Raw genomic sequence first — 14,092 nt, 5'->3', positions numbered from 1 at the left:
AGAGATCGTCCTCTACTCTCTTTAATAATTGCACATAATTTAGCTTTGTTAGCTCTGAGAGCCTGGAGGAAATGTTTATGCCTAAATATCTAATATTTCCTGACTGTAAAGTGATCGCAGGTATATTCTGGACCCTACAGTTAATGGGCAGAACTGTGGTCTTAGACCATTTGATAGAGTAGTCAGAAAGTGCCGAGAATTTATTTATGAGTGTGATCGTGTGAGTGAGAGACGTCTCTGAGTTCTGAAGGAAAAGTAATACATCATCAGCATAAAGACTTATTTTATGCTCAATATTTTGGGGTTGGATGCCTTTAATATTTCTATCTTGTCTGATAGCAGCTGCTAAAGGTTTGATGAAAATAGCAAAAAGTGAGGGAGAAAGTGAGCAACCCTGTCTTGTACCTCTCTGCAGACTGAAGCTTGGAGAAGTTTGATCATTTGTCCTGACACTTGCATTTGGGGAGCTATATAATATCCTTATCCAGTTGATGAAGTGTGACCCAAACCCGAATTTGTTTTATGCTGCGAATAAAAATTTCCAGTTCCCTCCATTAAATGCTTTTTCTGCATCTAGAGAGTCGATTGTGGTTTCCAAGTTGTTGATGGTAGAATAGTCTATGAGATTAACGATGCGGTTTGTGAACGAACTGTTGTGCCTACTGCTCTTCAGCCTGTCAAATGAAACGTAGAATTTAAAACGTGACAAATGAACGAAGACCCAAGGAGTTGAGTCGTAAACTAATCAATACTGTTTCCTGTGCGAGGACCCGTCAGTCGAGGAGTTGAGTCATGAACGAATCAATACTGTTTCCTGTCCTGCTGACTGAGCTTATGAAGCTGCCGCCTGCCATGTGGTGAGGAAGGGTACTGCATGAAAATGAACGAATCACTCACTGAGACAACTCGTTACTCCCGAGTCATATAAAAAATTTGTTCATATCGAACAAATCGCTCACGAACGACACTTCACTATCTATTTGACGAGTTATGCATGAATTCGGATTTTGCAATAAAATTAATTCCTTCTCTCAAACCAAGTTCAAACTGCTTTGTCCTTCATATTTATCTATTTCTAATCTAGTTTCAACAATAAACAACCCCACATCATATTTGCTCTTCGCCCAAAGATCATTGGGCACTTCAGCCAACATGGGTATCGAAGACAAATCTTTTTCAGATTAAAAACATGCTTCAAAATGTGATTCTGTGATAGGAATTAATTCCACAGTTCTTTGACAATGCATTGTACTCAAAAATGTTTTTTTGTATGCTGACAATCGTTCAGAAAACATAAAATTTGGATCAGCAGGTGAAACGGTCCAATCCGTTTCTTTCTGACATGTAGCAACAAACTCTCCCACACCTTGTCAATGCCAGTGTGTAGGTTTGGCCAAGGAAATGTGAGGGCGAGTACCACAAACATTAAAAAAATCGAATTGCTCTGGAGTGAGCGACACAGCCAATAAAGTAGGCGCACATATTTTTTCACTTCTTCTCATAGTCATTGTCAGGCCCCAAAGAAATGTGTGATGTTCAGTGCAAATCAGCAGGTTGCATGAAATCAGAAAGGGGTGAAACTAACGCTTTTGCTTCTTCCACTAGTTGTTGTGAAAAAGGAGAGCTGGGAAGTTTCCACTCATAAGCATATGTAAGTGCAGATGAATCAAACTGCACTGCTGTAAAAACTTTGTCAGGCTGTAACATAACGTTAACACCCTCTGGTGTAGAAGTTAAAATAATGCCTAATTTACACATGAGATCACAGCCCATCAGGTTAATGGGACACAACTCTGATAACAAAAATGAGTGTTTGAAGGAGAGCCCATCGGGAGTGACACACGCAATGGGCGATGTCATTTTCTCCTTCACAACCTGGCCTGATGCAGACATAGAGTAAACGTGGTTTCCACTTAACTTTGGAGGACAATCAACCTCCCCTGACGTCACTACTGATGAACATAAGTTCCTATATTCTGAGAGAAATATCTTTGCTCTAGGACGGAACTAGCATGCAAAACTTTACTACGTGAATCACAGTCGGCAAGCGTTTCTTCACTACACAGAGCAGGAAAAATGTGTGAGTGTGTTTGTGCTATCACCCATTAGTGGAGGCTCCGCTGCCGCGTGACGTCCAGAACCTGCCTCCCACCCTCAGTCAGCCTTTTGCCCAATTTCATCACTTTTCAGCTGTGGACACAGCCACAGTAAAAACAAATATTCGGATCATAGCTCTGGCGTGGCCCATTTCGACCTCCTCTCCCACACGTCCACGTCTTCAACTTCGGCCTCGTCCTCTGTTTACACCAACTGCGTAATACATGGTCATGGCTGCCAAATGCAGCTCCTTTTCACACTTGTCCCTTTTGGTTGTCTTACGCGTCTCAACTTGGTTATGAGCATGGCGAGCATATCGGCGAACGTCAGCCAAACGAGGACCCTCACACCATCCCACGTAAATGTTCTTTACTTCAGTGGCGACATCTGGCATGAGGCCTTTAATTATTGCATTGCATGCAATACTCTCCCATGGTCCTGATTCATTACCCAAATCCCTTGGTCTCTGATGACCGCTGTGCTTGCTGACTTCCTCAAGGATGCGGTGTACAAAATCATCAGTCCCTTCACCGGGTTTCTGTTTGCAGGTGTAAATGTGGGACATATTGATTTTGGTTGGAAATTGAGTGGTGATGGCTTGACACAGTCTTTGGATGGCTGCTTAATATTGAGCGTTATCATTATGTCCTCGTTCACTGTTGGTAGGTCGCAAATCCAGTTGTAGCATACTGGCCTCTATTTTGCAGAGGTCGGTCAGTTTGAACTTTTTTGCCAATATGCGACGCAATTCAACCCCGGTCGGGCAGAATTGTGCGCAGAAATCTCGCAACTCGTCAGCAAAATGGGGTCCAGAAATCTCTGGATCTGGTAAGCATTGTTATGCTTCCATGATGTCAGTCTCAGTCCAGGGTCGATAAACCAGTAATGGTCCAGTGGGAACTGCAACTTTAACCATAGGCATGGTTTGAATCTGGTTTTGTTTTTTCTCACGTTTAGATCTCTGAAGTCCAGATTGTGGGTAAAGGATTTTTGTCACTTGCGTTAAAAGTTCTTGGGCAGGTACGCTGGAGAACCAAACGTCTTCCTTTTCCTCATCATCAGACCTATGTAACTGATGTTGTGAGAATGATGGAATTTCTTCCCGAGGGAGGATGGAAGAAGTCCCTTCTTCCCGAGAGCCAGAGGCTTGTGGCAGGGCTGGCTGTTGTTGTTGCAGGCGTCGTGGAGGGCAGGAGTCCAGGTCTGGATCCGGCACAGCGAGAGCGCTCAGGGTGGGGTAAAGAGGTGCAGAAGGAGAAAAAGTGTTATCAGTGGAATATGGTGGTGGTTTAAAAGAAGATTCAGTCTTAATCAGAGCTGAATTATGTTTTCGTCCACATACTAAATTATTATCATCATTCCGTCATGGCATTTGTTTAACATTTTCCTTTCTTTCTCTTAATACACTTTATTTTTTCCAACATTCTATACCTTTCTTACTTCTTATTTAAACTTAATTTTCTTTTTTTTGCTTCATCTCTTTCTCATATTTGTAAAAAACTTTTATTCTAATTTTCTTATTTCTAACATACTAAAAGAACCTTCAGGTGGAAAACCTCTGGACCATATTTCTTTTTCATTTCAACATGCTTAGGTCCCCCGGTAGGGTCAAAAGTCTGAGACCTACTGTTTCCCATTCTCAGACTTGGAATGGGGAAATATATTCCTTCACTCAAAGGACGTCTCCAATGAGGACCTTTAATCTGTACTCACACTTCTTCGGAGTACTTCACACTTCTTCGGACTGCTTCAAAAGTTTCACTTACCCATGAAATCTCTGTCTCACTAATGACACAACCGGGAAACCCTCTTTTATTCAAATAAAAACTAAAAAGCAGTCCTATCGTCTCAGACTATCATATTTAAAAAATGATCCCAGCGCTGGTATTCAGGAAAAGGACCTGCCAGTCCTCTCTCTCAGAAAAGGCCTTGGAGGTATGAGGCTGGAACAGCTACTTCAGTCCAGGCTGGCCATGCACTGCGGTCCGGTCCAGAGACACCAGTCGAGGGATCCTGTTCGTAACGCCAAAATTGTGGACATTGAAGGGCATGTTGAAGGTGTGAATGTCCGACCATAGTTGGTAAAAAGCGGGTAAGAAAAGGTTAAAATACCCGACTCTACACAATCAATAGCGGGAGCGGAGTTGTTCGGCTAAAAGAAGGTGTGAAAGTCCGACCATGGTTTGTAAAAAGCGGGTAAGAAAAGGTTCGAATGCCAAAATATACACCATCAAAAGCGGAAGCCGAGGTGTTCGGCTGCAAGTAGGTGTGAATGTCAGATCATAATTTGCAAAAAGCTGATGAGAAAGGTGTCAATGACCAACAAAAGTTGCTGAAAAATGTGATTCTGTGGTAGGAATTAATTCCACAGTGACAATGCATTGTACTCAAAAATGTTTTTTTGTATGCTGACAATCGTTCAGAAAACATCAAATTTGGATCAGCAGGTGAAACGGTCCAATCTGTTTCTTTCTGACATGTAGCAACAAACTCTCCCACACCTTGTCAATGCCAGTGTGTAGGTTTGGCCAAGGAAATGTGAGGGCGAGCACCACAAACATTAAAAAAATCGAATTGCTCTGGAGTGAGCGACACAGCCAATAAAGTAGGCGCACATATTTTTTCACTACTGTTTCCCATTCTCAGACTTGGAATGGGGAAATATATTCCTTCACTCAAAGGACGTCTCCAATGACGGTGTGAATGACCGACAATAATTGCTGAAAAATGTGTTAGAAAAGGTAAGAATGCCAGACCATTCATCATCAAAAGCGGGAGTAGAGGTGTTCCGCTGTAAGATGGTGCGAATGTCCGACCATAGTTGGTAAAAAGCGGGTAAAAAAAGGTTCAAATGCCCGAATATATACCATCAAAAGCGGAAGCGGAGGTGTTCGGCTGCAAGAAGGTGTGAATGTCCGACCAAAGTTTGTAAAAAGCAGTTAAGAAAAGGTTCGAATATCCAACCAAACAATCAAAAGTGGGAGCAGAGCTGTTCGACTGCAAGTAGGTGTGAATGTCCACCCATAATTCCTGAAAAATGGGTAAGAAAAGGTGCGAATGCCCAACCATACATCATCAAAAGAAGAAGTGGATGTGTTCTGCTACAAGAAGGTTTGAATGTCCGACCATAGTTTGTAAAAAGTGGGTAAGAAAAAGTTCGAATGCCCGAACATACACCATCAAAAGAGGGAGCGGAGGTGTTCCGCTGTAAGACGGTGTGAATGTCCGACCATAATTGGTAAAAAGCGGGTAAGAAAAGGTTAAAATACCCAACTGTACACAATCAATAGCGGGAGCGGAGTTGTTCGGCTACAAGAAGGTGTGAAAGTCCGACCATGGTTTGTAAAACGCGGGTAAGACAAGGTGCGAATGCCCGACAATGTATGATCAAAAGAGGGAGCGGAGGTGTTCGGCTGCAAGGTCTGAATTTCCAACAATAATTTGTAAACACCGTTGAAGAAAAGCCTCGAAAGCCCGACTATACACCATCAAAAGCGGGAGCAGAGGTGTTCAGCTGCAAGAAGGTCTGAATGTCCACCAATAATTACTGAAAAATGGGTAAGAAAAGGTGTGAATGCCCAACTATACATCATAAAAAGCAGAAGTGGATGTATTCGGCCACAAGAAGGTTTGAATGTCCGACCATAGTTTGTAAAAGGCGGGTAAGAAAAGGTTTGAATGCCCGAACATACACAATCAAAAGAGGGAGCGGAGGTGTTTCGCTGTAAGAAGGTGTGAATGTCCGAGCATAGTTTGTAAAAAGTCGGTAAGAAAAGGTTCGAATGCCAGAACATACACCATCAAAAGAGGGAGCGGAGGTGTTCCGCTGTAAGAAGGTGTGAATGTCCGACCATAGTTGGTAAAAAGCGGGTAAGAAAAGGTTAAAATACCCGACTCTACACAATCAATAGCGGGAGCGGAGTTATTCGGCTAAAAGAAGGTGTGAAAGTCCGACCATGGTTTGTAAAAAGCGGGTAAGAAAAGGTTCGAATGCCAAAATATACACCATCAAAAGCGGAAGCCGAGGTGTTCGGCTGCAAGTAGGTGTGAATGTCAGATCATAATTTGCAAAAAGCTGATGAGAAAGGTGTGAATGACCGACAATAATTGCTGAAAAATGTGTTAGAAAAGGTAAGAATGCCGGACCATTCATCATCAAAAGCGGGAGAAGAGGTGTTCGGCTGCAAGAAGCTGTGAATGTCCAGCCATAATTACCTAAAAACGGGTAAGAAAAGGTAGTATTGCCAGACCATAAATTATCAAAACAGGGAGCGGAGGTGTTCCGCTGAAAGAAGGTGTGAATGTCCGACCATAATTGGTAAAAAGCGGGTAAGAAAAGGTTAAAATACCCGACTGTACACAATCAATAGCGGGAGCGGAGTTGTTTGGCTACTAAAAGGTGTGAAAGTCCGACCATGGTTTGTAAAAAGCGGGTAAGAAAAGGTTCGAATGCCAAAATATACACCATCAAAATAGGGAGCGGAGGTGTTCAGCTGCAAGAAGGTCTGAATGTCCATCAATAATTGCGAGAAAACATGAAAAAAAAATTTCGAATATCCAACCGCACATGATCATAAGTGGGAGAGGAGGTGTTCAGCTGCAAGAAGGTTTGAATGTCCGACCATAGTTTGTAAAAAGCGGGTAAGAAAAGGTTCAAATGCCCGAACATACACCATCAAAAGAGGCAGCGGAGGTGTTCCGCCATAAGAAGGTGTGAATGTCCGACCGTAGTTGGTAAAAAGTGGGTAAGAAAAGGTTAAAAAACCCGACTGTACACAATCAATAGCGGGAGCGGAGTTGTTCGGCTACAAGAAGGTGTGAAAGTCCGACCATGGTTTGTAAAAAGCGGGTAAGAAAAGGTTCGAATGCCAAAATATACACCATCAAAAGCGGAAGCCGAGGTGTTCGGCTGCAAGTAGGTGTGAATGTCAGATCATAATTTGCAAAAAGCTGATGAGAAAGGTGTGAATGACCGACAATAATTGCTGAAAAATGTGTTAGAAAAGGTAAGAATGCCGGACAATTCATCATCAAAAGCGGGAGAAGAGGTGTTCGGCTGCAAGAAGCTGTGAATGTCCAGCCATAATTACCTAAAAACGGGTAAGAAAAGGTAGTATTGCCAGACCATAAATGATCAAAACAGGGAGCGGAGGTGTTCCGCCGAAAGAAGGTGTGAATGTCCGACCATAATTGGTAAAAAGCGGGTAAGAAAAGGTTAAAATACCCGACTGTACACAATCAATAGCGGGAGCGGAGTTGTTTGGCTACTAAAAGGTGTGAAAGTCCGACCATGGTTTGTAAAAAGCGGGTAAGAAAAGGTTCGAATGCCAAAATATACACCATCAAAAGAGGGAGCGGAGGTGTTCAGCTGAATGTCCATCAATAATTGCTAGAAAAAATTTCGAATATCCAACCGCACATGATCATAAGTGGGAGAGGAGGTGTTCAGCTGCAAGAAGGTGTGAATGTCCACCCATAATTCCTCAAAAATGGGTAAAAAAAAAGGTGCGAATGCCTAACCATACATCATCAAAAGAGGGAGCGGAGGTGTTCCGCTGTAAGACGGTGTGAATGTCCGATCATAGATGGTAAAAAGCGGGTAAGAAAAGGTTAAATTACCCGACTGTACACAATCAAAAGAGGGAGCGGAGTTGTTCAGCTAAGAGAAGGTGTGAAAGTCCGACCTTGGTTTGTAAAAAGCGGGTAAGAAAAGGTTCGTATGCCCGAATATACACCATCAAAAGCGGAAGCGGAGGTGTTTGGCTGCAAGATATTGTGAACGTCCGACCAAAGTTTGTAAAAAGCAGTTAAGAAAAGGTTCGAATATCTAACCAAACATAATCAAAAGCGGGAGCAGAGCTGTTCGACTGGAAGTAGGTGTGAATGTCAGATCATAATTTGCAAAAAGCTGATGAGAAAGGGTGAGAATGCCCGACTATACACCACCAAATGCGGTAGCGGAGTTGTTCGGCTGTGAGTAGGTGTGAATCTCCAACCATAATTGCTGAAAAATGTGTTAGAAAAGGTAAAAATGCCGGTCCATACATCATCAAAATCGGGAGAGGTGGTGTTCAGCTGCAAGAAGGTCTAAATGTCCATCAATAATTGCTAGAAAACATGAAAGAAAATTTTCGAAAATCAAACCGCACATGATCATAAGTGGGAGAGGAGGTGTTCAACTGCAAGAAGGTGTGAATGTCCACCCATAATACCTGAAAAATGGGTAAAAAAAAGGTGCGAATGCCCAACCATACATCATCAAAAGCAGGAGTGCATGTGTTCGGCTACAAGAAGGTGTGAACGTGCAACCAAAGTTTGTAAAAAGCAGTTAAGAAAAGGTTCGAATATCCAACCATACATAATCAAAAGCGGGAGCAGAGCTGTTCGACTAAAAGTAGGTGTGAATGTCAGATCATAATTTGCAAAAAGCTGATGAGAAAGGGTGAGAATGCCCGACTATACACCATCAAATGCGGTAGCGGAGTTGTTCGGCTGTGAGTAGGTGTGAATCTCCAACCATAATTGCTGAAAAATGTGTTAGAAAAGGTAAAAATGCCGGTCCATACATAATCAAAATCGGGAGAGGTGGTGTTCAGCTGCAAGAAGGTCTAAATGTCCATCAATAATTGCTAGAAAACATGAAAGAAAATTTTGGAAAATCAAACCACACATGATCATAAGTGGGAGAGGAGGTGTTCAGCTGCAAGAAGGTGTGAATGTCCACCCATAATACCTGAAAAATGGGTAAAAAAAAGGTGCGAATGCCCAACCATACATCATCAAAAGCAGGAGTGCATGTGTTCGGCTACAAGAAGGTGTGAACGTCCAACCAAAGTTTGTAAAAAGCAGTTAAGAAAAGGTTCGAATATCCAACCATACATAATCAAAAGCGGGAGCAGAGCTGTTCGACTGCAAGTAGGTGTGAATGTCAGATCATAATTTGCAAAAAGCTGATGAGAAAGGGTGAGAATGCCCGACTATACACCATCAAATGCGGGAGCGGAGTTGTTCGGCTGTGAGTAGGTGTGAATCTCCGACCATAATTGCTGAAAAATGTGTTAGAAAAGGTAAGAATGCCGGTCCATACATCATCAAAAGCGAGAGAGGTTGTGTTCGGCTGCAAGTAGGTGTGAATGTCCAGCCATAATTACTCACAAACGGGTAAGAAAAGGTAGTATTGCCAGACCATATATGATCAAAACAGGGAGCGGAGGTGGTTCAGCTGCAAGAAGGTTTGAATGTCCGACTAAAGTTCAAATATATTAACAAAAGCGGGAGGAGAGGTCTTCGGATGAGAGTGGTTGAAAATTTCCAACCATAATGTATAAAATGCGGTGAAAAAAAGGTGTGATAGAACACTAAAAGGTGGAGCGGAAGTGTTCGGCTGCAAGAAGGTGTGAATGTCCGACTATATTTGGTAAAAAGCAGGTGAAGCAAGGTCTGAATGCCCAACCTTACATCATCAAAAGCGAGATCAGAGGTGTTTGGCTGCAAGAAGGCCATAGTTTGCCAAAAGCAGGAAAGGTGCGAATGTCCGACTAAATATCAACAAAATTTGGGGCAGAGGTCTTCGGATGCAAGTGGGTGTGAATATCCCACCATACAAGTATGGTGGAGAGGAAGCTGTGAATGGCCGACCATAGTAAAAGGCGGGTGAGAGAAGGTGCGAATGTCAAACCATACATAATCAAAACAGGGAGCGGAGGTGTTCTGCTGTAAGAAGGTGTGAATGTCCAACCATAGTTGGTAAAAAGCGGGTAAGAAAAGGTTAAAATACCCGACTGTACACAATCAATAGCGGGAGCGGAGTTGTTCGGCTACTAAAAGGTGTGAAAGTCCGACCATGGTTTGTAAAAAGCGGGTACGAAAAGGTGCGAATGTCCGACAATGTATGATCAAAAGAGAGAGCGGAGGTTTTCGGATACAAGAAGGTTTGAATGTCCCACCATAGTTTGTAAAAAGCGGGTAAGAAAAGGTTCGAAAGCCCGACTATACACCATCAAAAGCGGGAGCAGAGGTGTTCCGCTGTAAGACGGTGTGAATGTCCGACCATAGTTGGTAAAAAGCGGGTAAGAAAAGGTTAAAATACCCGACTGTACACAATCAATAGCGGGAGCGGAGTTGTTTGGCTACAAGAAGGTGTGAAAGTCACACCATGGTTTGTAAAAACCGGGAAGAAAAGGCTCGAAAGCCCGACTATACACAATCAAAAAGAAGGTTTGAATGTCCATCAATAATTGCTTTAAAACAAGAAAGTAAATTTTCGAATATCAAACCGTACATGATCATAAGCGGGAGAGGAGGTGTTCCGCTGTAAGACGGTGTGAATGTCCGACCATAGTTGGTAAAAAGCGGGTAAGAAAAGGTTAAAATACCCAACTGTACACAATCAATGGCGGGAGCGGAGTTGTTCGGCTACTAAAAGGTGTGAAAGTCCGACCCTGGTTTGTAAAAGCGGGTAAGAAAAGGTTCGAATGCCCGAACATACACCATCAAAAGAGGGAGCGGAGGTGTTCCGCTGTAAGACGGTGTGAATGTCCGATCATAGTTGGTAAAAAGCGGGTAAGAAAAGGTTAAAATACCCGACTGTACACAATCAAAAGAGGGAGCGGAGTTGTTCAGCTAAGAGAAGGTGTGAAAGTCCGACCATGGTTTGTAAAAAGCGGGTAAGAAAAGGTTCGTATGCCCGAATATACACTATCAAAACCGGAAGCGTAGGTGTTCGGCTGCAAGAAGGTGTGAACGTCCGACCAAAGTTTGTAAAAAAGCAGTTAAGAAAAGGTTCGAATATCTAACCAAACATAATCAAAAGCGGGAGCAGAGCTGTTCGACTGCAAGTAGGTGTGACTGTCAGAGAATAATTTGCAAAAAGCTGATGAGAAAGGGTGAGAAATCCCGACTATACACCATCAAATGCGGTAGCGGAGTTGTTCGACTGTGAGTAGGTGTGATTCTCCAACCATAATTGCTGAAAAATGTGTTAGAAAAGGTAAGAATGCCGGTCCATACATCATCAAAAGCGGGAGAGGTGGTGTTCGGCTGCAAGTAGGTGTGAATGTCCATTAATAATTGCTTTAAAACATGAAAGAAAATTTTCGAATATCAAACCTTACATGATCATTAGCGGGAGCGGAGGTGTTCAGCTGCAAGAAGATGTGAATATCCACCCATAATTACTGAAAAATGGGTAGGAAAAGATGCGAATGTCCAACCATAAATCATCAAAAGAAGGAGTGGAGTTGTTCAGCTACAAGAAGGTATGAAAGTCCAACCATGGTTTGTAAAAAGCGGGTAAGAGAAGGTTCAAATACTGAAAAATGTGTTAGAAAAGGTAAGAATGCCGGACCATATATCATCAAAAGCGGGAGAGGTTGTGTTCGGCTGCAAGAAGGTGTGAATGTCCAGCCATAATTACTCACAAACGGGTAAGAAAAGGTACTATTGCCAGACCATATATGATCAAAACAGGGAGCGGAGGTGGTTCAGCTGCAAGAAGGTTTGAATGTCCGACTAAAGTTTGTAAAAAGCGGGTAAGACAAGGTGTGAATGCCCAACAATGTATGATCAAAAGAGGTGCGGAGGTTTTCAGCTGCAAGAAGGTCTGAATATCCACCCATAATTACTGAAAAATGGGTAAGAAAAGGTGCGAAAGCCCAACCGCACATGATCATAAGTGGATGAGAAGGTGTTCGACTGCAAGTAGGTGTGAATGTAAGATCATAATTTGTAAAAAGCGGGTAAGAAAAGGTAAGAATGCCCAACCATAAATTATCAAAAGTGGCAGCAGAGTTTTGGCTGGTATTTATCAATGTCTAGATAGATTTCAACAAAAAACAACGTTGTACTTTGCAGTAAAAGAAAGTGCAAATCAAAAGTTTTAGGAATCCGAGAATAAGCTTATTTTCATGAGTTCTGCACGATTTCGGATTTTATGTATAAAATGAATTTCTTCACGCAAACTAAGTTAACACTGCTTTGTCCTTCATATGTACCCATTTCTACATATATTTCAAGCATAAACTTCCTCATATTACCCTGAATGAGAAAGAGCCACACTTGTGATTAAGCCATACCTCCCTTTTGAGGAGTTCTGCATGATTCAAGTGTAGTATCTGTTCTTATCAGTTTAATGTCTGATGTGTCCTCTATGCGAGGACTACATATTAAATGGATTTGTATCAATAGGAGTTGAAAAAGGAGCTTGCTCCGTTCACTCCAAGCATCGACCCGGTACTGTAGTGCCCCTGGGAACGGTGCGCTCTCCTCTGCTCTTGTGAAAAAGCAAACAGCGGTGCAGGATGGAAGTTTCAGGGAGCCCAAGATGAAACTTTCTTTTAGTCTGCTGAGAAAAGAGAGTGAATGCGAAGTAGACTTTAACACGGCTCTGGGAGCGAGCCGAGTGCGGGCTAACCAGGCGAATTGCTTGAACGAAACGCGACACCGAATGAGCGGTCAGAACAAAGCCTCAATACGGTGTTCCTGTGGTGTTTTTATAAAATGCGGTGAAAAAAAAGGTGTGAATGCCCCATAGAAAACTAAAAGGTGGAGCGGAAGTGTTCGGCTGCAAGAAGGTGTGAATGTCCGACTATATTTGGTGAAAAGCAGGTGAAGCAAGGTCTGAATGCCCAACCTTACATCATCAAAAGCGAGATCAGAGGTTTTTGGCTGCAAGAAGGCCATAGTTTGCCAAAAGTGGGTAAGGTGCGAATGACCGACTAAATATCAACAAAAGTGGGGGCGGAGGTCTTCGGATGCAAGTGGGTGGGAATATCCCACCATAGAAGTATGGTGGAGAGGAAGCTGTGAATGGCCGACCATAGTTTGCAAAAAGCGGGTGAGAAAAGGTGCGAATGTCCAACCATACATGATCAAAACAGGGAGCGGAGGTGTTTGGCTGCGACAAGGTGTGAATGTCCACCCATAATTAATGAAAAGCGGGCAACAAGTAGGTTCGAATGCCCAACCATACATCATCAAAAGCAGGAGTGGATGTGTTCGGCTACAAGAAGGTTTGAATGTCCGAGCATAGTTTGTAAAAAGCTGGTAAGAAAAGGTTCGAATGCCTGAACATACATCATCAAAAGCAGGACTGGATGTGTTCGGCTACAAGAAGGTTTGAATGTCCGACCATAGTTGGTAAAAAGTGGGTATGAAAAGGTTCGAATGCCCAACTTCGGCTGAAAAAAACTGTGTTCGGCTGCAAAAAGGTGTGAATGTTTGACTAAAGTTTGTAAGACAAGGTTCGAATGCCTGACAATGTATGATCAAAAGCGGGAGCGGAGGTGTTCAGCTGCAAGAAGGTCTAAATGTCCATCATTAATTGCTAGAAAACATGAAAGAAAATTTTCGAAAATCAATCTGCACATGATCATAATTGGGAGAGGAGGTGTTCAGCTGCAAGAAGGTGTGAATGTCCTACCATAATTGCTGAAAAATGTGTTAGAAACGGTGCCAATGCCCAACCATACATCATCAAAAGAAGAAGTGGATGTGTTCTGCTACGAGAAGGTTTGAATGTCCGACCATAGTTTGTAAAAAGCGGGTAAGAAAAAGTTCGAATGCCCGAACATACACCATCAAAAGAGGGAGCGGAGGTGTTCCGCTGTAAGATGCTGCGAATGTCCGACCATAGTTGGTAAAAAGCGGGTAAGAAAAGGTTAAAAAACCGGACTGTACACAATCAATAGCGGGAGCGGAGTTGTTCGGCTACAAGAAGGTCTGAATGTCCATTAATAATTTCTAGAAAACATGAAAAAAAATTTTCGAATATCCAACCGCACATGATCATAAGTGGGAGAGGAGGTGTTCAGCTGCAAGAAGGTGTGAATGTCCACCCATAATTCCTCAAAAATGGGTAAAAAAAAAAGGTGCGAATGCCCAACCATACATCATCAAAAGCAGGACTGGATGTGTTCGGCTACAAGAAGGTGTGAATGTCCGACCATAGTTGGTAAAAAGTGGGTATGAAAAGGTGCGAATGCCCAAATTCGGCTGC

The 14,092-nt window shown here is 42.8% G+C and overlaps 1 non-coding gene across 1 annotated transcript; it reads left to right on the top strand.

Moving 5' to 3' along the window:
- The first annotated feature begins 12,170 nt into the window (after positions 1-12,170).
- LOC140285750 (U2 spliceosomal RNA) lies at positions 12,171-12,361 on the top strand. The gene has a single exon (XR_011910724.1). It is a non-coding gene; the product is annotated as a U2 spliceosomal RNA (small nuclear RNA).
- The last annotated feature ends 1,731 nt before the right edge of the window (positions 12,362-14,092 follow it).

The sequence above is a fragment of the Leuresthes tenuis genome, unplaced genomic scaffold, assembly GCF_036924035.1.
Source record: "Leuresthes tenuis unplaced genomic scaffold, fLeuTen1.0.hap1 SCAF_56, whole genome shotgun sequence".
Taxonomy (NCBI): domain Eukaryota; kingdom Metazoa; phylum Chordata; class Actinopteri; order Atheriniformes; family Atherinopsidae; genus Leuresthes; species Leuresthes tenuis.
The sequence above is the reverse complement of the archived record's forward strand: the minus strand, read 5'-3'. Positions and strand labels throughout refer to the sequence as shown.